Source organism: Hyla sarda, unplaced genomic scaffold (genome assembly GCF_029499605.1).
Source record: "Hyla sarda isolate aHylSar1 unplaced genomic scaffold, aHylSar1.hap1 scaffold_2205, whole genome shotgun sequence".
Lineage (NCBI taxonomy): Eukaryota > Metazoa > Chordata > Amphibia > Anura > Hylidae > Hyla > Hyla sarda.
Window position 1 is genome coordinate 23,625 of NW_026608879.1, and position 23,795 is coordinate 47,419.

At 45.9% G+C, this 23,795-nt stretch overlaps 9 non-coding genes across 9 annotated transcripts; all 9 read right to left on the minus strand.

The window, feature by feature from the left end:
* Positions 1-2,060: 2,060 nt before the first annotated feature.
* On the minus strand, positions 2,061-2,248 carry LOC130320636 (U2 spliceosomal RNA). Its single transcript, XR_008866505.1, has one exon. It is a non-coding gene; the product is annotated as a U2 spliceosomal RNA (small nuclear RNA).
* A 3,651-nt stretch (positions 2,249-5,899) lies between these two features.
* Positions 5,900-6,090, minus strand: LOC130320622 (U2 spliceosomal RNA). The gene has a single exon (XR_008866493.1). It is a non-coding gene; the product is annotated as a U2 spliceosomal RNA (small nuclear RNA).
* Positions 6,091-8,177: 2,087 nt separating this feature from the next.
* Positions 8,178-8,368, minus strand: LOC130320623 (U2 spliceosomal RNA). Its single transcript, XR_008866494.1, has one exon. It is a non-coding gene; the product is annotated as a U2 spliceosomal RNA (small nuclear RNA).
* A 2,099-nt stretch (positions 8,369-10,467) lies between these two features.
* Positions 10,468-10,658, minus strand: LOC130320625 (U2 spliceosomal RNA). Its single transcript, XR_008866495.1, has one exon. It is a non-coding gene; the product is annotated as a U2 spliceosomal RNA (small nuclear RNA).
* A 2,058-nt stretch (positions 10,659-12,716) lies between these two features.
* LOC130320626 (U2 spliceosomal RNA) lies at positions 12,717-12,907 on the minus strand. The gene has a single exon (XR_008866496.1). It is a non-coding gene; the product is annotated as a U2 spliceosomal RNA (small nuclear RNA).
* A 2,091-nt stretch (positions 12,908-14,998) lies between these two features.
* On the minus strand, positions 14,999-15,189 carry LOC130320619 (U2 spliceosomal RNA). Its single transcript, XR_008866490.1, has one exon. It is a non-coding gene; the product is annotated as a U2 spliceosomal RNA (small nuclear RNA).
* A 2,072-nt stretch (positions 15,190-17,261) lies between these two features.
* On the minus strand, positions 17,262-17,452 carry LOC130320627 (U2 spliceosomal RNA). The gene has a single exon (XR_008866497.1). It is a non-coding gene; the product is annotated as a U2 spliceosomal RNA (small nuclear RNA).
* Positions 17,453-19,548: 2,096 nt separating this feature from the next.
* Positions 19,549-19,739, minus strand: LOC130320628 (U2 spliceosomal RNA). Its single transcript, XR_008866498.1, has one exon. It is a non-coding gene; the product is annotated as a U2 spliceosomal RNA (small nuclear RNA).
* Positions 19,740-21,832: 2,093 nt separating this feature from the next.
* Positions 21,833-22,024, minus strand: LOC130320630 (U2 spliceosomal RNA). Its single transcript, XR_008866500.1, has one exon. It is a non-coding gene; the product is annotated as a U2 spliceosomal RNA (small nuclear RNA).
* Between the last annotated feature and the right edge of the window lie 1,771 nt (positions 22,025-23,795).

Consider the following 23,795-nt stretch of genomic DNA (forward strand, 5'->3'; position numbering starts at 1 on the left):
CTTCATGGGCACTATCACTGCTTGCTGTCAGGGAGGCTGCCAGACAATTTTCCATGCACACTCTGGGCTGGGGGGCAGTCAACCACCAGTACACACAGCAGAACCTAAACCCATACCATTATTGCTAAGCAGCAAGACAGGGGCCCATTGCACTCCCACGGGGCCTTTTTAAATGCAATCCATAACCCGGATTTGCCAGGAACCCTTCTTACTCCTCCTACTTGCATGTGACACTGGGCTTAGGATCTGCATAGGAAACACACACACAAGCACACACCTACCTTTGTTGCCTGCAGATGCCTCCTTGGCTGTCCCCAAACGGTATCAAACCAACACCCACGGGAAGCTGTAAGCATAGAGGACATGCCTGCACCCCATTGGACTTACCTGTGTGGGTTAAACCCGGGTTATTTGACAACCTATGGCGGTGATGGTTCTGCTCAGGCAGAGCAGTGCTGATGCTCCTCATAAAGCTGTCGCTGCTGTGAAGGTTCTAGGTGACATCACAAATCCCTATGGTTACATACACAACAAAGCTGGGTTGTTGTTGTTTACACTCTGCAAGGCCTGTGGAAGTGAGTGACATCATAGCACTGTAGTTCTGAGGGTTCTAGATGGATGCAACAATCTCCTGTTGCTTCTATGAAGGCCATAATAGACGACATCACCAAACAGCTCCATAGTCACATACACAGCAAAGGAGAGATGTTGTTTACACCTAGTGATGTCAGTGGTATTGAGTGACATCACAGCACAGTGCTAAGGCTCCTGGGCCTGGACACAGCAGCGGCTGCAATATCTCAACGGAGAATACGTTTATATATATGTGTGTGTGTGCGCGTATATATATATATATATATATATATATATATATATATATATATATATTTCTCCGCCGAAATCACTTTTAAACCCATTTCCACCTTTTTTTCCCTTCTCTTCCTCTTACTTTTTTTTCACGTTTTTTTACGTTTTTCTCCTTTTCGCCTCTTTTCTGGGCGTATTATTCTTCTTTTTCTTCTTTTTTTTCGTCTAATGCATACCCCATCAGTGCAGCAATGCTTATTCAATACCGCCAGCAGATGGAGACACTGGGGGATAATTTTCTAAGGATTTATACTGATTTTTCCTGTCTGAATTTGTCGCACAGAAAGTTGCAGGCCAAATATGTGTGACATTTCTGCGACTTTAGCTTCTAGAGCATTTTTACAACATTATACATAGGTGCTGAATACATAAAAAGCGACTGTTCAGCGACAGACAAGTCGCATCGGCTGAAAGTAGGCCAGAATGTCAGTCCATGTTGGAGCAGGTTTAGATACAGTCTAAAGTATAGATCTCAAAGTCTGTGCACAGAATTTAGCAAGGGCCTCGCACCTTCTGATGCATCAGGTAGGTGCACAATAGCATAGCCTAACCCTCTGTACTTTGGTCTATATTGATGCGGGACATAGACAGCCAGCTGATGACCAATCCATTAGTGCAATGGATGGCTGGAAGCATTTGTCTTTGCCTTTGCAATACCACAGAAGCAATGCATGGTCAATGTACAGCAATGACACACCTGTGTGAACAGCCAGGAGACCCCCCCCCCCCCATGTTATGTTACATAGTTACATAGTTAGTACGGTCGAAAAAAGACATATGTCCATCAAGTTCAACCAGGGAATTAAGGGGTAGGGGTGTGGCGCGATATTGGGGAAGGGATGAGATTTTATATTTCTTCATAAGCATTAATCTTATTTTGTCAATTAGGAACATTCAGCACCCACCCGCTATCAAGGCAGCTGCCTATCATGTCATGCCCTACCTGCACAGGTGTGCTGGCTACTCAAATGATCCAATTAAGGAGGCCATTTAGTCAGCAGCAGCAGAAGTCCTGTGCCTGGACGCTCCAACAGCGGCCAGACACAAGCAGAAGCAGAAGCAGCAGAAGCAGCAGCAGCACCACCTTTTGTTTTTTGGCTGCAGCAGCAGCAAGGCCCACAGGGCTGGCTAGCTGGCTAGCCAGCAAGCAGGTAGCAATGAAAGTAGGAATCTTTCTTTTTAACCCTGTAAGGGGGTGGTGCACTGTACCCGAAGATACTGCCATATCGGGTCAATGCATAGGGCGACGGAAGCAAGCTTCGAAATCGGCCCCCGTTCTCAAAAATCCATTTAATATATGGTCCCCAGATAGGGGACGTATCAGATATTAAACTGATAAGAACAGATTTTTTAAGTTAGCCCTCAGAACTCACTCAGAGTTCCAAGATCTTATTTGGAACTCAATTTTGTGTTCATCATCAGGTAACATGTTTTTATTTCTTTTCTTAAACACTAATGAAACAAAATAGAACATTTAAAAACAAAATAAGAAACAACATAAAATAGCAAAACCAAACATTACTTTCTAATTAAGCAAAACCAAATTAGAAGGTCATCCCCTTCCTCCATGCAAACACCATTAGAAAGTCTATCAGTCCTCGACTGATATTGCCATTTGCTATATCTTTCTTAACTTGAGACGCTAACCAGCCTGGAATTTTATACGTTTCAACAAAACGGTTCATGTCTGCCTTGAAAGAAAAATAGACTTTATCCCGAGCTTCTTCCTCCCGGTTCTTCAAGCCTATCTTTAGATCCATCATATCTTTGTCAAACGTTTTTCTTTCTGCTTCCGACAAATTTTCCAACAAACCACCAAGCACACCAAAATACTGCACTGGCACATACACTTCCTCCTCTCTCTTCTTCTTCTGCTCTGTAGGTCTTCTAGTTGGAACCTGCTCCACTTCTGGTTCTTTCACTTCAGCTGGTTCCTCTCTGCTTCTTTTTACAGCTTCCTTTTTCTCTGAATTTTTCTCAGACTTTTTCTTAGGACACGAGCCAAGCAGATGGCCCTCCTCACCACACAGATGGCATTTCCTTTTCTTTTGACAATTTTCCACGTCGTGACCCTCCTCTTGACACTTGAAACACCACAAAAACGTGCAATCCTCCTTTCTGTGACCGTACTGTTTACATTTGCGGCAAAAATCTTGCATGCCAGAAAAATACAGATCCCCGTTCACAGAACCAATTTTAAACCGTCCTGGGGGGATCACTAACTTGCCATCTGCCATTTTAAATTTCACATGGAACCTCCACTTGGTGGTCCATAGTCCATATTGATTAAATACCTTGCCTTTAGGCAGAACACTGTCACAGAATCGAGACAAAAAGGTAACGATATCCTCCTCCGAAGTATATGGGCTATACATCCTTATAGTCACCAATCGTTCTCTACGTGGGAAATGTGGAACTATCTCCACCCCTTCCAAAACCGGACATACCTTCTTTTGCTGCAATATGTTCCAAAATGACTCATAGTCCTCTTCAGAAGCCAGCACCACGTCGTAGTATCCACTTCTGGGAAACTCAAGCATGGATAGGATTTGCTCCCTCTTGACTTCCAGCAACTTAAACAGCACTTCTTCCACGACAAAGACAAGGCCTCTTTCCTTCTTCCAGACATCGAGCAGGGAAATACGAACTCCATTCCGAAGTCTCGCAAAAGGCGGCACGCCTTCCGAAGAAAAACCGCAATCTTCCTCCATGTCCATGATGTCCAGACACCTCCCCCACCGAAGTAGGTAGGTGGGGATCGCCTCCCGTTGTCTGGGGACTAAGCCGGCTCCCTGATAGCAGCAGGGGGGTGAAGTCCCTCCGTTAAGAAGGACGATCCCCCCAGGCAAAGGAGCCGGGTACCCCAGACACCCTCTGGCCAGACCAAGTGAGCAGAACTACACTTGATCTTAGCCAAAAGGCCGAGAAGCGATAACCGTGAAAGGGGCGGGCCCAACAAGGTGCCCTTCATGGGCACTATCACTGCTTGCTGTCAGGGAGGCTGCCAGACAATTTTCCATGCACACTCTGGGCTGGGGGGCAGTCAACCACCAGTACACACAGCAGAACCTAAACCCATACCATTATTGCTAAGCAGCAAGACAGGGGCCCATTGCACTCCCACGGGGCCTTTTTAAATGCAATCCATAACCCGGATTTGCCAGGAACCCTTCTTACTCCTCCTACTTGCATGTGACACTGGGCTTAGGATCTGCATAGGAAACACACACACAAGCACACACCTACCTTTGTTGCCTGCAGATGCCTCCTTGGCTGTCCCCAAACGGTATCAAACCAACACCCACGGGAAGCTGTAAGCATAGAGGACATGCCTGCACCCCATTGGACTTACCTGTGTGGGTTAAACCCGGGTTATGTGACAACCTATGGCGGTGATGGTTCTGCTCAGGCAGAGCAGTGCTGATGCTCCTCATAAAGCTGTCGCTGCTGTGAAGGTTCTAGGTGACATCACAAATCCCTATGGTTACATACACAACAAAGCTGGGTTGTTGTTGTTTACACTCTGCAAGGCCTGTGGAAGTGAGTGACATCATAGCACTGTAGTTCTGAGGGTTCTAGATGGATGCAACAATCTCCTGTTGCTTCTATGAAGGCCATAATAGACGACATCACCAAACAGCTCCATAGTCACATACACAGCAAAGGAGAGATGTTGTTTACACCTAGTGATGTCAGTGGTATTGAGTGACATCACAGCACAGTGCTAAGGCTCCTGGGCCTGGACACAGCAGCGGCTGCAATATCTCAACGGAGAATACGTTTATATATATGTGTGTGTGTGCGCGTATATATATATATATATATATATATATATATATATATATATATATATATATTTCTCCGCCGAAATCACTTTTAAACCCATTTCCACCTTTTTTTCCCTTCTCTTCCTCTTACTTTTTTTTCACGTTTTTTTACGTTTTTCTCCTTTTCGCCTCTTTTCTGGGCGTATTATTCTTCTTTTTCTTCTTTTTTTTCGTCTAATGCATACCCCATCAGTGCAGCAATGCTTATTCAATACCGCCAGCAGATGGAGACACTGGGGGATAATTTTCTAAGGATTTATACTGATTTTTCCTGTCTGAATTTGTCGCACAGAAAGTTGCAGGCCAAATATGTGTGACATTTCTGCGACTTTAGCTTCTAGAGCATTTTTACAACATTATACATAGGTGCTGAATACATAAAAAGCGACTGTTCAGCGACAGACAAGTCGCATCGGCTGAAAGTAGGCCAGAATGTCAGTCCATGTTGGAGCAGGTTTAGATACAGTCTAAAGTATAGATCTCAAAGTCTGTGCACAGAATTTAGCAAGGGCCTCGCACCTTCTGATGCATCAGGTAGGTGCACAATAGCATAGCCTAACCCTCTGTACTTTGGTCTATATTGATGCGGGACATAGACAGCCAGCTGATGACCAATCCATTAGTGCAATGGATGGCTGGAAGCATTTGTCTTTGCCTTTGCAATACCACAGAAGCAATGCATGGTCAATGTACAGCAATGACACACCTGTGTGAACAGCCAGGAGACCCCCCCCCCCCCCCCATGTTATGTTACATAGTTACATAGTTAGTACGGTCGAAAAAAGACATATGTCCATCAAGTTCAACCAGGGAATTAAGGGGTAGGGGTGTGGCGCGATATTGGGGAAGGGATGAGATTTTATATTTCTTCATAAGCATTAATCTTATTTTGTCAATTAGGAACATTCAGCACCCACCCGCTATCAAGGCAGCTGCCTATCATGTCATGCCCTACCTGCACAGGTGTGCTGGCTACTCAAATGATCCAATTAAGGAGGCCATTTAGTCAGCAGCAGCAGAAGTCCTGTGCCTGGACGCTCCAACAGCGGCCAGACACAAGCAGAAGCAGAAGCAGCAGAAGCAGCAGCAGCACCACCTTTTGTTTTTTGGCTGCAGCAGCAGCAAGGCCCACAGGGCTGGCTAGCTGGCTAGCCAGCAAGCAGGTAGCAATGAAAGTAGGAATCTTTCTTTTTAACCCTGTAAGGGGGTGGTGCACTGTACCCGAAGATACTGCCATATCGGGTCAATGCATAGGGCGACGGAAGCAAGCTTCGAAATCGGCCCCCGTTCTCAAAAATCCATTTAATATATGGTCCCCAGATAGGGGACGTATCAGATATTAAACTGATAAGAACAGATACTACACTTGATCTTAGCCAAAAGGCCGAGAAGCGATAACCGTGAAAGGGGTGGGCCCAACAAGGTGCCCTTCATGGGCACTATCACTGCTTGCTGTCAGGGAGGCTGCCAGACAATTTTCCATGCACACTCTGGGCTGGGGGGCAGTCAACCACCAGTACACACAGCAGAACCTAAACCCATACCATTATTGCTAAGCAGCAAGACAGGGGCCCATTGCACTCCCACGGGGCCTTTTTAAATGCAATCCATAACCCGGATTTGCCAGGAACCCTTCTTACTCCTCCTACTTGCATGTGACACTGGGCTTAGGATCTGCATAGGAAACACACACACAAGCACACACCTACCTTTGTTGCCTGCAGATGCCTCCTTGGCTGTCCCCAAACGGTATCAAACCAACACCCACGGGAAGCTGTAAGCATAGAGGACATGCCTGCACCCCATTGGACTTACCTGTGTGGGTTAAACCCGGGTTATTTGACAACCTATGGCGGTGATGGTTCTGCTCAGGCAGAGCAGTGCTGATGCTCCTCATAAAGCTGTCGCTGCTGTGAAGGTTCTAGGTGACATCACAAATCCCTATGGTTACATACACAACAAAGCTGGGTTGTTGTTGTTTACACTCTGCAAGGCCTGTGGAAGTGAGTGACATCATAGCACTGTAGTTCTGAGGGTTCTAGATGGATGCAACAATCTCCTGTTGCTTCTATGAAGGCCATAATAGACGACATCACCAAACAGCTCCATAGTCACATACACAGCAAAGGAGAGATGTTGTTTACACCTAGTGATGTCAGTGGTATTGAGTGACATCACAGCACAGTGCTAAGGCTCCTGGGCCTGGACACAGCAGCGGCTGCAATATCTCAACGGAGAATACGTTTATATATATGTGTGTGTGTGCGCGTATATATATATATATATATATATATATATATATATATATATATATTTCTCCGCCGAAATCACTTTTAAACCCATTTCCACCTTTTTTTCCCTTCTCTTCCTCTTACTTTTTTTTCACGTTTTTTTACGTTTTTCTCCTTTTCGCCTCTTTTCTGGGCGTATTATTCTTCTTTTTCTTCTTTTTTTTCGTCTAATGCATACCCCATCAGTGCAGCAATGCTTATTCAATACCGCCAGCAGATGGAGACACTGGGGGATAATTTTCTAAGGATTTATACTGATTTTTCCTGTCTGAATTTGTCGCACAGAAAGTTGCAGGCCAAATATGTGTGACATTTCTGCGACTTTAGCTTCTAGAGCATTTTTACAACATTATACATAGGTGCTGAATACATAAAAAGCGACTGTTCAGCGACAGACAAGTCGCATCGGCTGAAAGTAGGCCAGAATGTCAGTCCATGTTGGAGCAGGTTTAGATACAGTCTAAAGTATAGATCTCAAAGTCTGTGCACAGAATTTAGCAAGGGCCTCGCACCTTCTGATGCATCAGGTAGGTGCACACAATAGCATAGCCTAACCCTCTGTACTTTGGTCTATATTGATGCGGGACATAGACAGCCAGCTGATGACCAATCCATTAGTGCAATGGATGGCTGGAAGCATTTGTCTTTGCCTTTGCAATACCACAGAAGCAATGCATGGTCAATGTACAGCAATGACACACCTGTGTGAACAGCCAGGAGACCCCCCCCCCCCCCCCATGTTATGTTACATAGTTACATAGTTAGTACGGTCGAAAAAAGACATATGTCCATCAAGTTCAACCAGGGAATTAAGGGGTAGGGGTGTGGCGCGATATTGGGGAAGGGATGAGATTTTATATTTCTTCATAAGCATTAATCTTATTTTGTCAATTAGGAACATTCAGCACCCACCCGCTATCAAGGCAGCTGCCTATCATGTCATGCCCTACCTGCACAGGTGTGCTGGCTACTCAAATGATCCAATTAAGGAGGCCATTTAGTCAGCAGCAGCAGAAGTCCTGTGCCTGGACGCTCCAACAGCGGCCAGACACAAGCAGAAGCAGAAGCAGCAGAAGCAGCAGCAGCACCACCTTTTGTTTTTTGGCTGCAGCAGCAGCAAGGCCCACAGGGCTGGCTAGCTAGCAAGCAGGTAGCAATGAAAGTAGGAATCTTTCTTTTTAACCCTGTAAGGGGGTGGTGCACTGTACCCGAAGATACTGCCATATCGGGTCAATGCATAGGGCGACGGAAGCAAGCTTCGAAATCGGCCCCCGTTCTCAAAAATCCATTTAATATATGGTCCCCAGATAGGGGACGTATCAGATATTAAACTGATAAGAACAGATACTACACTTGATCTTAGCCAAAAGGCCGAGAAGCGATAACCGTGAAAGGGGCGGGCCCAACAAGGTGCCCTTCATGGGCACTATCACTGCTTGCTGTCAGGGAGGCTGCCAGACAATTTTCCATGCACACTCTGGGCTGGGGGGCAGTCAACCACCAGTACACACAGCAGAACCTAAACCCATACCATTATTGCTAAGCAGCAAGACAGGGGCCCATTGCACTCCCACGGGGCCTTTTTAAATGCAATCCATAACCCGGATTTGCCAGGAACCCTTCTTACTCCTCCTACTTGCATGTGACACTGGGCTTAGGATCTGCATAGGAAACACACACACAAGCACACACCTACCTTTGTTGCCTGCAGATGCCTCCTTGGCTGTCCCCAAACGGTATCAAACCAACACCCACGGGAAGCTGTAAGCATAGAGGACATGCCTGCACCCCATTGGACTTACCTGTGTGGGTTAAACCCGGGTTATTTGACAACCTATGGCGGTGATGGTTCTGCTCAGGCAGAGCAGTGCTGATGCTCCTCATAAAGCTGTCGCTGCTGTGAAGGTTCTAGGTGACATCACAAATCCCTATGGTTACATACACAACAAAGCTGGGTTGTTGTTGTTTACACTCTGCAAGGCCTGTGGAAGTGAGTGACATCATAGCACTGTAGTTCTGAGGGTTCTAGATGGATGCAACAATCTCCTGTTGCTTCTATGAAGGCCATAATAGACGACATCACCAAACAGCTCCATAGTCACATACACAGCAAAGGAGAGATGTTGTTTACACCTAGTGATGTCAGTGGTATTGAGTGACATCACAGCACAGTGCTAAGGCTCCTGGGCCTGGACACAGCAGCGGCTGCAATATCTCAACGGAGAATACGTTTATATATATGTGTGTGTGTGCGCGTATATATATATATATATATATATATATATATATATATATATATATATTTCTCCGCCGAAATCACTTTTAAACCCATTTCCACCTTTTTTTCCCTTCTCTTCCTCTTACTTTTTTTTCACGTTTTTTTACGTTTTTCTCCTTTTCGCCTCTTTTCTGGGCGTATTATTCTTCTTTTTCTTCTTTTTTTTCGTCTAATGCATACCCCATCAGTGCAGCAATGCTTATTCAATACCGCCAGCAGATGGAGACACTGGGGGATAATTTTCTAAGGATTTATACTGATTTTTCCTGTCTGAATTTGTCGCACAGAAAGTTGCAGGCCAAATATGTGTGACATTTCTGCGACTTTAGCTTCTAGAGCATTTTTACAACATTATACATAGGTGCTGAATACATAAAAAGCGACTGTTCAGCGACAGACAAGTCGCATCGGCTGAAAGTAGGCCAGAATGTCAGTCCATGTTGGAGCAGGTTTAGATACAGTCTAAAGTATAGATCTCAAAGTCTGTGCACAGAATTTAGCAAGGGCCTCGCACCTTCTGATGCATCAGGTAGGTGCACAATAGCATAGCCTAACCCTCTGTACTTTGGTCTATATTGATGCGGGACATAGACAGCCAGCTGATGACCAATCCATTAGTGCAATGGATGGCTGGAAGCATTTGTCTTTGCCTTTGCAATACCACAGAAGCAATGCATGGTCAATGTACAGCAATGACACACCTGTGTGAACAGCCAGGAGACCCCCCCCCCCCCCATGTTATGTTACATAGTTACATAGTTAGTACGGTCGAAAAAAGACATATGTCCATCAAGTTCAACCAGGGAATTAAGGGGTAGGGGTGTGGCGCGATATTGGGGAAGGGATGAGATTTTATATTTCTTCATAAGCATTAATCTTATTTTGTCAATTAGGAACATTCAGCACCCACCCGCTATCAAGGCAGCTGCCTATCATGTCATGCCCTACCTGCACAGGTGTGCTGGCTACTCAAATGATCCAATTAAGGAGGCCATTTAGTCAGCAGCAGCAGAAGTCCTGTGCCTGGACGCTCCAACAGCGGCCAGACACAAGCAGAAGCAGAAGCAGCAGAAGCAGCAGCAGCAGCAGCACCACCTTTTGTTTTTTGGCTGCAGCAGCAGCAAGGCCCACAGGGCTGGCTAGCTGGCTAGCCAGCAAGCAGGTAGCAATGAAAGTAGGAATCTTTCTTTTTAACCCTGTAAGGGGGTGGTGCACTGTACCCGAAGATACTGCCATATCGGGTCAATGCATAGGGCGACGGAAGCAAGCTTCGAAATCGGCCCCCGTTCTCAAAAATCCATTTAATATATGGTCCCCAGATAGGGGACGTATCAGATATTAAACTGATAAGAACAGATACTACACTTGATCTTAGCCAAAAGGCCGAGAAGCGATAACCGTGAAAGGGGCGGGCCCAACAAGGTGCCCTTCATGGGCACTATCACTGCTTGCTGTCAGGGAGGCTGCCAGACAATTTTCCATGCACACTCTGGGCTGGGGGGCAGTCAACCACCAGTACACACAGCAGAACCTAAACCCATACCATTATTGCTAAGCAGCAAGACAGGGGCCCATTGCACTCCCACGGGGCCTTTTTAAATGCAATCCATAACCCGGATTTGCCAGGAACCCTTCTTACTCCTCCTACTTGCATGTGACACTGGGCTTAGGATCTGCATAGGAAACACACACACAAGCACACACCTACCTTTGTTGCCTGCAGATGCCTCCTTGGCTGTCCCCAAACGGTATCAAACCAACACCCACGGGAAGCTGTAAGCATAGAGGACATGCCTGCACCCCATTGGACTTACCTGTGTGGGTTAAACCCGGGTTATTTGACAACCTATGGCGGTGATGGTTCTGCTCAGGCAGAGCAGTGCTGATGCTCCTCATAAAGCTGTCGCTGCTGTGAAGGTTCTAGGTGACATCACAAATCCCTATGGTTACATACACAACAAAGCTGGGTTGTTGTTGTTTACACTCTGCAAGGCCTGTGGAAGTGAGTGACATCATAGCACTGTAGTTCTGAGGGTTCTAGATGGATGCAACAATCTCCTGTTGCTTCTATGAAGGCCATAATAGACGACATCACCAAACAGCTCCATAGTCACATACACAGCAAAGGAGAGATGTTGTTTACACCTAGTGATGTCAGTGGTATTGAGTGACATCACAGCACAGTGCTAAGGCTCCTGGGCCTGGACACAGCAGCGGCTGCAATATCTCAACGGAGAATACGTTTATATATATGTGTGTGTGTGCGCGTATATATATATATATATATATATATATATATATTTCTCCGCCGAAATCACTTTTAAACCCATTTCCACCTTTTTTTCCCTTCTCTTCCTCTTACTTTTTTTTCACGTTTTTTTACGTTTTTCTCCTTTTCGCCTCTTTTCTGGGCGTATTATTCTTCTTTTTCTTCTTTTTTTTCGTCTAATGCATACCCCATCAGTGCAGCAATGCTTATTCAATACCGCCAGCAGATGGAGACACTGGGGGATAATTTTCTAAGGATTTATACTGATTTTTCCTGTCTGAATTTGTCGCACAGAAAGTTGCAGGCCAAATATGTGTGACATTTCTGCGACTTTAGCTTCTAGAGCATTTTTACAACATTATACATAGGTGCTGAATACATAAAAAGCGACTGTTCAGCGACAGACAAGTCGCATCGGCTGAAAGTAGGCCAGAATGTCAGTCCATGTTGGAGCAGGTTTAGATACAGTCTAAAGTATAGATCTCAAAGTCTGTGCACAGAATTTAGCAAGGGCCTCGCACCTTCTGATGCATCAGGTAGGTGCACAATAGCATAGCCTAACCCTCTGTACTTTGGTCTATATTGATGCGGGACATAGACAGCCAGCTGATGACCAATCCATTAGTGCAATGGATGGCTGGAAGCATTTGTCTTTGCCTTTGCAATACCACAGAAGCAATGCATGGTCAATGTACAGCAATGACACACCTGTGTGAACAGCCAGGAGACCCCCCCCCCCCCCATGTTATGTTACATAGTTACATAGTTAGTACGGTCGAAAAAAGACATATGTCCATCAAGTTCAACCAGGGAATTAAGGGGTAGGGGTGTGGCGCGATATTGGGGAAGGGATGAGATTTTATATTTCTTCATAAGCATTAATCTTATTTTGTCAATTAGGAACATTCAGCACCCACCCGCTATCAAGGCAGCTGCCTATCATGTCATGCCCTACCTGCACAGGTGTGCTGGCTACTCAAATGATCCAATTAAGGAGGCCATTTAGTCAGCAGCAGCAGAAGTCCTGTGCCTGGACGCTCCAACAGCGGCCAGACACAAGCAGAAGCAGCACCACCTTTAGTTTTTTGGCTGCAGCAGCAGCAAGGCCCACAGGGCTGGCTAGCTGGCTAGCCAGCAAGCAGGTAGCAATGAAAGTAGGAATCTTTCTTTTTAACCCTGTAAGGGGGTGGTGCACTGTACCCGAAGATACTGCCATATCGGGTCAATGCATAGGGCGACGGAAGCAAGCTTCGAAATCGGCCCCCGTTCTCAAAAATCCATTTAATATATGGTCCCCAGATAGGGGACGTATCAGATATTAAACTGATAAGAACAGATACTACACTTGATCTTAGCCAAAAGGCCGAGAAGCGATAACCGTGAAAGGGGCGGGCCCAACAAGGTGCCCTTCATGGGCACTATCACTGCTTGCTGTCAGGGAGGCTGCCAGACAATTTTCCATGCACACTCTGGGCTGGGGGGCAGTCAACCACCAGTACACACAGCAGAACCTAAACCCATACCATTATTGCTAAGCAGCAAGACAGGGGCCCATTGCACTCCCACGGGGCCTTTTTAAATGCAATCCATAACCCGGATTTGCCAGGAACCCTTCTTACTCCTCCTACTTGCATGTGACACTGGGCTTAGGATCTGCATAGGAAACACACACACAAGCACACACCTACCTTTGTTGCCTGCAGATGCCTCCTTGGCTGTCCCCAAACGGTATCAAACCAACACCCACGGGAAGCTGTAAGCATAGAGGACATGCCTGCACCCAATTGGACTTACCTGTGTGGGTTAAACCCGGGTTATTTGACAACCTATGGCGGTGATGGTTCTGCTCAGGCAGAGCAGTGCTGATGCTCCTCATAAAGCTGTCGCTGCTGTGAAGGTTCTAGGTGACATCACAAATCCCTATGGTTACATACACAACAAAGCTGGGTTGTTGTTGTTTACACTCTGCAAGGCCTGTGGAAGTGAGTGACATCATAGCACTGTAGTTCTGAGGGTTCTAGATGGATGCAACAATCTCCTGTTGCTTCTATGAAGGCCATAATAGACGACATCACCAAACAGCTCCATAGTAACATACACAGCAAAGGAGAGATGTTGTTTACACCTAGTGATGTCAGTGGTATTGAGTGACATCACAGCACAGTGCTAAGGCTCCTGGGCCTGGACACAGCAGCGGCTGCAATATCTCAACGGAGAATACGTTTATATATATGTGTGTGTGTGCGCGTATATATATATATATATATATATATATATATATATATATATATTTCTCCGCCGAAATCACTTTTAAACCCATTTCCACCTTTTTTTCCCTTCTCTTCCTCTTACTTTTTTTTCACGTTTTTTTACGTTTTTCTCCTTTTCGCCTCTTTTCTGGGCGTATTATTCTTCTTTTTCTTCTTTTTTTTCGTCTAATGCATACCCCATCAGTGCAGCAATGCTTATTCAATACCGCCAGCAGATGGAGACACTGGGGGATAATTTTCTAAGGATTTATACTGATTTTTCCTGTCTGAATTTGTCGCACAGAAAGTTGCAGGCCAAATATGTGTGACATTTCTGCGACTTTAGCTTCTAGAGCATTTTTACAACATTATACATAGGTGCTGAATACATAAAAAGCGACTGTTCAGCGACAGACAAGTCGCATCGGCTGAAAGTAGGCCAGAATGTCAGTCCATGTTGGAGCAGGTTTAGATACAGTCTAAAGTATAGATCTCAAAGTCTGTGCACAGAATTTAGCAAGGGCCTCGCACCTTCTGATGCATCAGGTAGGTGCACAATAGCATAGCCTAACCCTCTGTACTTTGGTCTATATTGATGCGGGACATAGACAGCCAGCTGATGACCAATCCATTAGTGCAATGGATGGCTGGAAGCATTTGTCTTTGCCTTTGCAATACCACAGAAGCAATGCATGGTCAATGTACAGCAATGACACACCTGTGTGAACAGCCAGGAGACCCCCCCCCCCCCCCCATGTTATGTTACATAGTTACATAGTTAGTACGGTCGAAAAAAGACATATGTCCATCAAGTTCAACCAGGGAATTAAGGGGTAGGGGTGTGGCGCGATATTGGGGAAGGGATGAGATTTTATATTTCTTCATAAGCATTAATCTTATTTTGTCAATTAGGAACATTCAGCACCCACCCGCTATCAAGGCAGCTGCCTATCATGTCATGCCCTACCTGCACAGGTGTGCTGGCTACTCAAATGATCCAATTAAGGAGGCCATTTAGTCAGCAGCAGCAGAAGTCCTGTGCCTGGACGCTCCAACAGCGGCCAGACACAAGCAGAAGCAGAAGCAGCAGAAGCAGCAGCAGCACCACCTTTTGTTTTTTGGCTGCAGCAGCAGCAAGGCCCACAGGGCTGGCTAGCTGGCTAGCCAGCAAGCAGGTAGCAATGAAAGTAGGAATCTTTCTTTTTAACCCTGTAAGGGGGTGGTGCACTGTACCCGAAGATACTGCCATATCGGGTCAATGCATAGGGCGACGGAAGCAAGCTTCGAAATCGGCCCCCTTTCTCAAAAATCCATTTAATATATGGTCCCCAGATAGGGGACGTATCAGATATTAAACTGATAAGAACAGATACTACACTTGATCTTAGCCAAAAGGCCGAGAAGCGATAACCGTGAAAGGGGCGGGCCCAACAAGGTGCCCTTCATGGGCACTATCACTGCTTGCTGTCAGGGAGGCTGCCAGACAATTTTCCATGCACACTCTGGGCTGGGGGGCAGTCAACCACCAGTACACACAGCAGAACCTAAACCCATACCATTATTGCTAAGCAGCAAGACAGGGGCCCATTGCACTCCCACGGGGCCTTTTTAAATGCAATCCATAACCCGGATTTGCCAGGAACCCTTCTTACTCCTCCTACTTGCATGTGACACTGGGCTTAGGATCTGCATAGGAAACACACACACAAGCACACACCTACCTTTGTTGCCTGCAGATGCCTCCTTGGCTGTCCCCAAACGGTATCAAACCAACACCCACGGGAAGCTGTAAGCATAGAGGACATGCCTGCACCCAATTGGACTTACCTGTGTGGGTTAAACCCGGGTTATTTGACAACCTATGGCGGTGATGGTTCTGCTCAGGCAGAGCAGTGCTGATGCTCCTCATAAAGCTGTCGCTGCTGTGAAGGTTCTAGGTGACATCACAAATCCCTATGGTTACATACACAACAAAGCTGGGTTGTTGTTGTTTACACTCTGCAAGGCCTGTGGAAGTGAGTGACATCATAGCACTGTAGTTCTGAGGGTTCTAGATGGATGCAACAATCTCCTGTTGCTTCTATGAAGGCCATAATAGACGACATCACCAAACAGCTCCATAGTCACATACACAGCAAAGGAGAGATGTTGTTTACACCTAGTGATGTCAGTGGTATTGAGTGACATCACAGCACAGTGCTAAGGCTCCTGGGCCTGGACACAGCAGCGGCTGCAATATCTCAACGGAGAATACGTTTATATATATGTGTGTGTGTGCGCGTATATATATATATATATATATATATATATATTTCTCCGCCGAAATCACTTTTAAACCCATTTCCACCTTTTTTTCCCTTCTCTTCCTCTTACTTTTTTTTCACGTTTTTTTACGTTTTTCTCCTTTTCGCCTCTTTTCTGGGCGTATTATTCTTCTTTTTCTTCTTTTTTTTCGTCTAATGCATACCCCATCAGTGCAGCAATGCTTATTCAATACCGCCAGCAGATGGAGACACTGGGGGATAATTTTCTAAGGATTTATACTGATTTTTCCTGTCTGAATTTGTCGCACAGAAAGTTGCAGGCCAAATATGTGTGACATTTCTGCGACTTTAGCTTCTAGAGCATTTTTACAACATTATACATAGGTGCTGAATACATAAAAAGCGACTGTTCAGCGGCAGACAAGTCGCATCGGCTGAAAGTAGGCCAGAATGTCAGTCCATGTTGGAGCAGGTTTAGATACAGTCTAAAGTATAGATCTCAAAGTCTGTGCACAGAATTTAGCAAGGGCCTCGCACCTTCTGATGCATCAGGTAGGTGCACAATAGCATAGCCCAACCCTCTGTACTTTGGTCTATATTGATGCGGGACATAGACAGCCAGCTGATGACCAATCCATTAGTGCAATGGATGGCTGGAAGCATTTGTCTTTGCCTTTGCAATACCACAGAAGCAATGCATGGTCAATGTACAGCAATGACACACCTGTGTGAACAGCCAGGAGACCCCCCCCTCCCCCCATGTTATGTTACATAGTTACATAGTTAGTACGGTCGAAAAAAGACATATGTCCATCAAGTTCAACCAGGGAATTAAGGGGTAGGGGTGTGGCGCGATATTGGGGAAGGGATGAGATTTTATATTTCTTCATAAGCATTAATCTTATTTTGTCAATTAGGAACATTCAGCACCCACCCGCTATCAAGGCAGCTGCCTATCATGTCATGCCCTACCTGCACAGGTGTGCTGGCTACTCAAATGATCCAATTAAGGAGGCCATTTAGTCAGCAGCAGCAGAAGTCCTGTGCCTGGACGCTCCAACAGCGGCCAGACACAAGCAGAAGCAGAAGCAGCAGCAGCAGCACCACCTTTTGTTTTTTGGCTGCAGCAGCAGCAAGGCCCACAGGGCTGGCTAGCTGGCTAGCCAGCAAGCAGGTAGCAATGAAAGTAGGAATCTTTCTTTTTAACCCTGTAAGGGGGTGGTGCACTGTACCCGAAGATACTGCCATATCGGGTCAATGCATAGGGCGACGGAAGCAAGCTTCGAAATCGGCCCCCGTTCTCAAAAATCCATTTAATATATGGTCCCCAGATAGGGGACGTATCAGATATTAAACTGATAAGAACAGATACTACACTTGATCTTAGCCAAAAGGCCGAGAAGCGATAACCGTGAAAGGGGCGGGCCCAACAAGGTGCCCTTCATGGGCACTATCACTGCTTGCTGTCAGGGAGGCTGCCAGACAATTTTCCATGCACACTCTGGGCTGGGGGGCAGTCAACCACCAGTACACACAGCAGAACCTAAACCCATACCATTATTGCTAAGCAGCAAGACAGGGGCCCATTGCACTCCCACGGGGCCTTTTTAAATGCAATCCATAACCCGGATTTGCCAGGAACCCTTCTTACTCCTCCTACTTGCATGTGACACTGGGCTTAGGATCTGCATAGGAAACACACACACAAGCACACACCTACCTTTGTTGCCTGCAGATGCCTCCTTGGCTGTCCCCAAACGGTATCAAACCAACACCCACGGGAAGCTGTAAGCATAGAGGACATGCCTGCACCCCATTGGACTTACCTGTGTGGGTTAAACCCGGGTTATTTGACAACCTATGGCGGTGATGGTTCTGCTCAGGCAGAGCAGTGCTGATGCTCCTCATAAAGCTGTCGCTGCTGTGAAGGTTCTAGGTGACATCACAAATCCCTATGGTTACATACACAACAAAGCTGGGTTGTTGTTGTTTACACTCTGCAAGGCCTGTGGAAGTGAGTGACATCATAGCACTGTAGTTCTGAGGGTTCTAGATGGATGCAACAATCTCCTGTTGCTTCTATGAAGGCCATAATAGACGACATCACCAAACAGCTCCATAGTCACATACACAGCAAAGGAGAGATGTTGTTTACACCTAGTGATGTCAGTGGTATTGAGTGACATCACAGCACAGTGCTAAGGCTCCTGGGCCTGGACACAGCAGCGGCTGCAATATCTCAACGGAGAATACGTTTATATATATGTGTGTGTGTGCGCGTATATATATATATATATATATATATATATATATATATATATATATTTCTCCGCCGAAATCACTTTTAAACCCATTTCCACCTTTTTTTCCCTTCTCTTCCTCTTACTTTTTTTTCACGTTTTTTTACGTTTTTCTCCTTTTCGCCTCTTTTCTGGGCGTATTATTCTTCTTTTTCTTCTTTTTTTTCGTCTAATGCATACCCCATCAGTGCAGCAATGCTTATTCAATACCGCCAGCAGATGGAGACACTGGGGGATAATTTTCTAAGGATTTATACTGATTTTTCCTGTCTGAATTTGTCGCACAGAAAGTTGCAGGCCAAATATGTGTGACATTTCTGCGACTTTAGCTTCTAGAGCATTTTTACAACATTATACATAGGTGCTGAATACATAAAAAGCGACTGTTCAGCGACAGACAAGTCGCATCGGCTGAAAGTAGGCCAGAATGTCAGTCCATGTTGGAGCAGGTTTAGATACAGTCTAAAGTATAGATCTCAAAGTCTGTGCACAGAATTTAGCAAGGGCCTCGCACCTTCTGATGCATCAGGTAGGTGCACAATAGCATAGCCTAACCCTCTGTACTTTGGTCTATATTGATGCGGGACATAGACAGCCAGCTGATGACCAATCCATTAGTGCAATGGATGGCTGGAAGCATTTGTCTTTGCCTTTGCAATACCACAGAAGCAATGCATGGTCAATGTACAGCAATGACACACCTGTGTGAACAGCCAGGAGACCCCCCCCCCCCCCCCCCCATGTTATGTTACATAGTTACATAGTTAGTACGGTCGAAAAAAGACATATGTCCATCAAGTTCAACCAGGGAATTAAGGGGTAGGGGTGTGGCGCGATATTGGGGAAGGGATGAGATTTTATATTTCTTCATAAGCATTAATCTTATTTTGTCAATTAGGAACATTCAGCACCCACCCGCTATCAAGGCAGCTGCCTATCATGTCATGCCCTACCTGCACAGGTGTGCTGGCTACTCAAATGATCCAATTAAGGAGGCCATTTAGTCAGCAGCAGCAGAAGTCCTGTGCCTGGACGCTCCAACAGCGGCCAGACACAAGCAGAAGCAGAAGCAGCAGAAGCAGCAGCAGCACCACCTTTTGTTTTTTGGCTGCAGCAGCAGCAAGGCCCACAGGGCTGGCTAGCTGGCTAGCCAGCAAGCAGGTAGCAATGAAAGTAGGAATCTTTCTTTTTAACCCTGTAAGGGGGTGGTGCACTGTACCCGAAGATACTGCCATATCGGGTCAATGCATAGGGCGACGGAAGCAAGCTTCGAAATCGGCCCCCGTTCTCAAAAATCCATTTAATATATGGTCCCCAGATAGGGGACGTATCAGATATTAAACTGATAAGAACAGATACTACACTTGATCTTAGCCAAAAGGCCGAGAAGCGATAACCGTGAAAGGGGCGGGCCCAACAAGGTGCCCTTCATGGGCACTATCACTGCTTGCTGTCAGGGAGGCTGCCAGACAATTTTCCATGCACACTCTGGGCTGGGGGGCAGTCAACCACCAGTACACACAGCAGAACCTAAACCCATACCATTATTGCTAAGCAGCAAGACAGGGGCCCATTGCACTCCCACGGGGCCTTTTTAAATGCAATCCATAACCCGGATTTGCCAGGAACCCTTCTTACTCCTCCTACTTGCATGTGACACTGGGCTTAGGATCTGCATAGGAAACACACACACAAGCACACACCTACCTTTGTTGCCTGCAGATGCCTCCTTGGCTGTCCCCAAACGGTATCAAACCAACACCCACGGGAAGCTGTAAGCATAGAGGACATGCCTGCACCCCATTGGACTTACCTGTGTGGGTTAAACCCGGGTTATTTGACAACCTATGGCGGTGATGGTTCTGCTCAGGCAGAGCAGTGCTGATGCTCCTCATAAAGCTGTCGCTGCTGTGAAGGTTCTAGGTGACATCACAAATCCCTATGGTTACATACACAACAAAGCTGGGTTGTTGTTGTTTACACTCTGCAAGGCCTGTGGAAGTGAGTGACATCATAGCACTGTAGTTCTGAGGGTTCTAGATGGATGCAACAATCTCCTGTTGCTTCTATGAAGGCCATAATAGACGACATCACCAAACAGCTCCATAGTCACATACACAGCAAAGGAGAGATGTTGTTTACACCTAGTGATGTCAGTGGTATTGAGTGACATCACAGCACAGTGCTAAGGCTCCTGGGCCTGGACACAGCAGCGGCTGCAATATCTCAACGGAGAATACGTTTATATATATGTGTGTGTGTGCGCGTATATATATATATATATATATATATATATATATATATATATATATTTCTCCGCCGAAATCACTTTTAAACCCATTTCCACCTTTTTTTCCCTTCTCTTCCTCTTACTTTTTTTTCACGTTTTTTTACGTTTTTCTCCTTTTCGCCTCTTTTCTGGGCGTATTATTCTTCTTTTTCTTCTTTTTTTTCGTCTAATGCATACCCCATCAGTGCAGCAATGCTTATTCAATACCGCCAGCAGATGGAGACACTGGGGGATAATTTTCTAAGGATTTATACTGATTTTTCCTGTCTGAATTTGTCGCACAGAAAGTTGCAGGCCAAATATGTGTGACATTTCTGCGACTTTAGCTTCTAGAGCATTTTTACAACATTATACATAGGTGCTGAATACATAAAAAGCGACTGTTCAGCGACAGACAAGTCGCATCGGCTGAAAGTAGGCCAGAATGTCAGTCCATGTTGGAGCAGGTTTAGATACAGTCTAAAGTATAGATCTCAAAGTCTGTGCACAGAATTTAGCAAGGGCCTCGCACCTTCTGATGCATCAGGTAGGTGCACAATAGCATAGCCTAACCCTCTGTACTTTGGTCTATATTGATGCGGGACATAGACAGCCAGCTGATGACCAATCCATTAGTGCAATGGATGGCTGGAAGCATTTGTCTTTGCCTTTGCAATACCACAGAAGCAATGCATGGTCAATGTACAGCAATGACACACCTGTGTGAACAGCCAGGAGACCCCCCCCCCCCCCCCATGTTATGTTACATAGTTACATAGTTAGTACGGTCGAAAAAAGACATATGTCCATCAAGTTCAACCAGGGAATTAAGGGGTAGGGGTGTGGCGCGATATTGGGGAAGGGATGAGATTTTATATTTCTTCATAAGCATTAATCTTATTTTGTCAATTAGGAACATTCAGCACCCACCCGCTATCAAGGCAGCTGCCTATCATGTCATGCCCTACCTGCACAGGTGTGCTGGCTACTCAAATGATCCAATTAAGGAGGCCATTTAGTCAGCAGCAGCAGAAGTCCTGTGCCTGGACGCTCCAACAGCGGCCAGACACAAGCAGAAGCAGAAGCAGCAGAAGCAGCAGCAGCACCACCTTTTGTTTTTTGGCTGCAGCAGCAGCAAGGCCCACAGGGCTGGCTAGCTGGCTAGCCAGCAAGCAGGTAGCAATGAAAGTAGGAATCTTTCTTTTTAACCCTGTAAGGGGGTGGTGCACTGTACCCGAAGATACTGCCATATCGGGTCAATGCATAGGGCGACGGAAGCAAGCTTCGAAATCGGCCCCCCGTTCTCAAAAATCCATTTAATATATGGTCCCCAGATAGGGGACGTATCAGATATTAAACTGATAAGAACAGATACTACACTTGATCTTAGCCAAAAGGCCGAGAAGCGATAACCGTGAAAGGGGCGGGCCCAACAAGGTGCCCTTCATGGGCACTATCACTGCTTGCTGTCAGGGAGGCTGCCAGACAATTTTCCATGCACACTCTGGGCTGGGGGGCAGTCAACCACCAGTACACACAGCAGAACCTAAACCCATACCATTATTGCTAAGCAGCAAGACAGGGGCCCATTGCACTCCCACGGGGCCTTTTTAAATGCAATCCATAACCCGGATTTGCCAGGAACCCTTCTTACTCCTCCTACTTGCATGTGACACTGGGCTTAGGATCTGCATAGGAAACACACACACAAGCACACACCTACCTTTGTTGCCTGCAGATGCCTCCTTGGCTGTCCCCAAACGGTATCAAACCAACACCCACGGGAAGCTGTAAGCATAGAGGACATGCCTGCACCCCATTGGACTTACCTGTGTGGGTTAAACCCGGGTTATTTGACAACCTATGGCGGTGATGGTTCTGCTCAGGCAGAGCAGTGCTGATGCTCCTCATAAAGCTGTCGCCTGTCGCTGCTGTGAAGGTTCTAGGTGACATCACAAATCCCTATGGTTACATACACAACAAAGCTGGGTTGTTGTTGTTTACACTCTGCAAGGCCTGTGGAAGTGAGTGACATCATAGCACTGTAGTTCTGAGGGTTCTAGATGGATGCAACAATCTCCTGTTGCTTCTATGAAGGCCATAATAGACGACATCACCAAACAGCTCCATAGTCACATACACAGCAAAGGAGAGATGTTGTTTACACCTAGTGATGTCAGTGGTATTGAGTGACATCACAGCACAGTGCTAAGGCTCCTGGGCCTGGACACAGCAGCGGCTGCAATATCTCAACGGAGAATACGTTTATATATATGTGTGTGTGTGCGCGTATATATATATATATATATATATATATATATATATATATATATATATTTCTCCGCCGAAATCACTTTTAAACCCATTTCCACCTTTTTTTCCCTTCTCTTCCTCTTACTTTTTTTTCACGTTTTTCTCCTTTTCGCCTCTTTTCTGGGCGTATTATTCTTCTTTTTCTTCTTTTTTTCCGTCTAATGCATACCCCATCAGTGCAGCAATGCTTATTCAATACCGCCAGCAGATGGAGACACTGGGGGATAATTTTCTAAGGATTTATACTGATTTTTCCTGTCTGAATTTGTCGCACAGAAAGTTGCAGGCCAAATATGTGTGACATTTCTGCGACTTTAGCTTCTAGAGCATTTTTACAACATTATACATAGGTGCTGAATACATAAAAAGCAACTGTTCAGCGACAGACAAGTCGCATCGGCTGAAAGTAGGCCAGAATGTCAGTCCATGTTGGAGCAGGTTTAGATACAGTCTAAAGTATAGATCTCAAAGTCTGTGCACAGAATTTAGCAAGGGCCTCGCACCTTCTGATGCATCAGGTAGGTGCACAATAGCATAGCCTAACCCTCTGTACTTTGGTCTATATTGATGCGGGACATAGACAGCCAGCTGATGACCAATCCATTAGTGCAATGGATGGCTGGAAGCATTTGTCTTTGCCTTTGCAATACCACAGAAGCAATGCATGGTCAATGTACAGCAATGACACACCTGTGTGAACAGCCAGGAGACCCCCCCCCCCCCCCCCATGTTATGTTACATAGTTACATAGTTAGTACGGTCGAAAAAAGACATATGTCCATCAAGTTCAACCAGGGAATTAAGGGGTAGGGGTGTGGCGCGGTATTGGGGAAGGGATGAGATTTTATATTTCTTCATAAGCATTAAT